Here is a 4,112-nt window from a genome sequence, read left to right as displayed (position 1 = left end):
CAAAGCCTCTGTTTAGGAGAACCCTTTAGGGCCCCAGTGCCACCGCTTCATTCCAAGGTCTCCATAGACACAAAAGCACATTAGGACCCATCCACAGGGGTGTCGATTACAACTCAGCGTCCTCGGTTGCTCCCCACAGATCCAGGAGATCTAACCTGTCTTGTTGCTAGGAGACAATTGGAATGCGAAGTGGGCTACCCAGCCATCCATCCTTAGAACCCTGCTCAGAATCTTTGGTCTGGAGCCAAACAACAGGTCTCAATTGTCCTGCAGAAGACTCTCTGCAGATTGGAGCTTCTCACAACTCCCAACGTTGGAAAACCCCCATGGCCTCGTGATGCCCTCCCATTCATGAAGGGGCCATCAGGGACAGAAACTCCAACCCTAGCGATCATCTGATCCTCGCCCTGACTTCAGATGCACGAGATCTCGATTCAGGTCTGTAGATTGTGCCTGCCATGGCCTCACCCAGAAACCTAAGCCTAGCTTGTGCTCTCAGACTTTTGTCGTCAGACTACTGGCCCACAAGCCCTCCAGTTTGGCAATCCAGAACTACAATGCAGCACTCTGCCTGCCCTCCAGAAGAAAAACATTGTCCTCTGGGTCTACCCAGTAACCCCAAATGAGGATCAACCTGCACCGACATTGGCTGTACCCCAAATACATAGGCTGACCAGGGCACTAATGCCCTTTCTGACACAGCCTAAGCCTGGACGCCCTCAGACAGCTGGCCGCACACTGAGCACATCGAGTCGCAATGGCCTTAGGTCGTCATCTCTTCCCAACCTCGTTTTTCAGGTTTCAGAACCTAGACCTTATCTCCAATCACTGCGCAGGGTTGAAGGTGATGCAGAAATCAGAACTCCTTCCCCATGGCAAGAAACCTTGTGGTTGGCATGTTGTCCAACGTTCAGTGTAGTTGAAACCAGCGTGGCCCATGAGGCCCAGCCCATGCTCGCGGGCCACATTGGTCACAAACACACATTGTGACCCTCAGGCTGAGACCAGTCCTCAAGTAAGGCCACTCAGTGGCTGGATGAAGAGATAGCATATTGGGCTTGCCATGCACCTAGGCCCCAATTTTTAACCATAGTTCGGGTTGTCCCTTCAGTATTCCCCACGGCTTTGCTTAGGAATTCCTCTTTTGGTGGGATACCTGAGGTAACAAACCTGAAAGGAGACCTCCCATCCCACAGATTGACGAAAAGCAATTGGGAATCGGGCCAAATCCTCAGAGAGGAAGATTCGGCCATGGCCCATTAGGCCTCCCCGCCATTCCATGGCCATCGCTGATACAAAATCCAGAGACAAAAGCCTGAGCAAGCGCCTCAGACTCGCACTTTCTTCATATCCTGAAGAGTTCTTCTCATGGTTTGTAGATCGGGCCTGCCATACCTGCGTCCCCAAACCTAAGCTGAATTTGTGTTCTCAGACTTCTGTCCTCAAAGTCTTCGGCCACACACCCTCCAGTCTGGGCCCCTGCAGCCACACATTAGGACAGTGCCTACCAATCCATGGGAATTCTGCCCATTCCATGGTCCAAAATCGTACAACTTAGGAGCAACCTCCAAAGTCCCTGAGGCCATCCAATAGTGTAGGTTGCCGGGAACAAACAAGGGCTGTCTGACACCAGCTGATAATCGACCTCCACTCATACCATAGATGGATGACCCAGAGAAGAAGATTGAACCAGACAGGACCCTAGGCCATAATAGGATCCATTGCTTTGGGTTACAGGCATGTGTCCTCAAAAGCCTGATTCCAATACGAGCATAGGGGTTTTCCTGAGGCACCCATCAGAACTCATCTCGTCTCCACAAGGAAACCTGTGCATGGGAGCCATGTCCAAAGCTTAGGAGAGTACTTCAGGGTCCCGGAGCCACCGCCCCATTCCAAGGCCCTCATGGACACAAAAACACATTAGGACCCATCCTCAGGAAAGTCCATTTCAACTCAGCCACCCCGGTTGCTCCGGCAGAGCCATCAGGTCTAAACTCCCTTGTTGCTAGGAGACAAATGGAATGCGAGGCGGGCTTCCCAGGCATCCATCCACGAACGGTGCTCTGGAGTCATTCCATATGGGATGTCGTGAAGCTGTCCAACAGGTCTCAAATGTCCCGAAGAAGGAATCCTTGAAGGGGGCATCCCACAACACCCAACGTGGGAAAACCTCAATGGCCCCGAGATTCCTATCCCTTCATGAAGCCGACGTCAGGCACAGATACTCCAACCAGAGCCAACGGCTGATCCTCGCCCTGACTTCAGATGCATGAGATATTGGTTCAGATCTGCAGGGGGTACCTGCCGTGCCCTCGCCCTGAAACCCAAGTCTAGCTTCTCTTCTCAGACTTCCGTCCTCATACTCCTGGCCCCGAAGCCCTCAATTTTGGCAATTCCGGACACACAATGCAGCACTCTGCCTGCCCTCTAGAAAAAAAATTATTGCCTCATGAGCTGCCCAAGCACCTTAAATGAGGAAAAACCTACACTGCATTCGACTTTACCCAAATTATATAGTCTAACCTGGGCACTAATGCACTGTCGAACACAACCTGAGCCCGGACCTCCTGATAAACACCCAGAAAGCTGACCGCACACTGAGCACATAAAACCCGCCATGGCCTTAGGTCATCATCTCTTCCCTACCTCAGTTTTCAGGCTTCAGAACCGAGACCTTATCTCCAATCACTGCCCAGGGGTGAGTGTGATGCAGAAATCAGAACTCCTTCTTACCCATGGCAAGAACCCTTGTGGTTGGTACGTTGTCCAACGTTCAGTGTAGGAGAAACCAGCATTCACCCTGAGGCCCCGCCCATTCTTGCGTGCGACGAGGGCATACATACGCATTGTGACCCTCAGCATGAGTCCTGTCCTCTAGTAAGTCCTCTCAGTGGCTGGACCATTAGATGTCATAATGGGCTTGACATGTCCCTAGGCCCCAATTTTTAACCAGATTTTTGATTGTCCAGTCGCCCCTCCCCAGGGCTCTACTCTGGAATCCCTCATTTGGTGGGACACCTGAGGTAAAAAAGAAAACAACAACAACAACAACAACAAAAAACGGACTTCTTCCAGCCCACAGATTGACCCCAAACTCTTTGGACGGTGCCAAACCACCAGAGAGTAAGACTCGTCCATTTCCCATGAAGTCACCCAGAAATTCCACGACCATGAGTGACACGATATCCAGAGACAAAAACTTGAGCAAGAGCCTCACACTCGCCCTTTTTTCAAATCCCGTAGAGTTCTCCTCATGGTCTGTAGGTCAGTCCTGTCATACCTATGACCCGAAACATAAGCCGAGTTTGTGTTTTCAGACAACTGTCCAAACAGCCCTGGCCTACACAACCTACAGGCTCAGGCCCCTGGAGCCAAACCTGAGGACTGTACTTGCCCTCTCCAAGGGAATTGTGTGTGCCCATTCCAATGACCACAACCCTTCTAATAGGATAAACCTCCAAAGTCCCTGATCCATCTCAATAGTGGTGGCTTCCCAGGAAAAACAGGGGCAATCTGAGCCCAACTGAGCACCTACCTGCACTCAGACCCATAGACAGATGTCTCCAGAGGTAAAAAGGAAAGAACAGGCCCCTAGGCACTAATCAGATCCATTGCTTTGGTTTCCAGGCATATCTCCTCAGAGGCCTGGATATCAAAACAGCATATAGCTGTTTCTTGACGCACCCATCAGAAAATATCTCATTTACACATGGGAAAATTGCACGTTGGAGCTGTGTCAAAGCCTCTGTTTAGGAGAACCCTTTAGGTCCCCAGTGCCACCGCTTCATTCCAAGGTCTCCATAGACACAAAAGCACATTAGGACCCATCCCCAGGGGTGTCCATTTCAACTCAGCGTCCTCGGTTGCTCCCCACAGATCCAGGAGATCTAACCTGTCTTGTTGCTAGGAGACAATTGGAATGCGAGGTGGGCTACCCAGCCATCCATCCTTAGAACCCTGCTCTGAATCATTGGCCTGGACCCAAGCAACAGGTCTCAATTGTCCTGCAGAAGACTCTCTGCAGTTTGGAGCTTCTCACAACTCCCACCGTGGGAAAACCCCCATGGCCTCGTGATGCCACCCCATTCATGAAGGGGCCATCAGGGTCAGAA

Source organism: Mustela nivalis, assembly GCF_964662115.1.
Source record: "Mustela nivalis genome assembly, contig: HAP1_SCAFFOLD_63, whole genome shotgun sequence".
NCBI lineage: Eukaryota > Metazoa > Chordata > Mammalia > Carnivora > Mustelidae > Mustela > Mustela nivalis.
The sequence above is the reverse complement of the archived record's forward strand: the minus strand, read 5'-3'. Positions refer to the sequence as shown.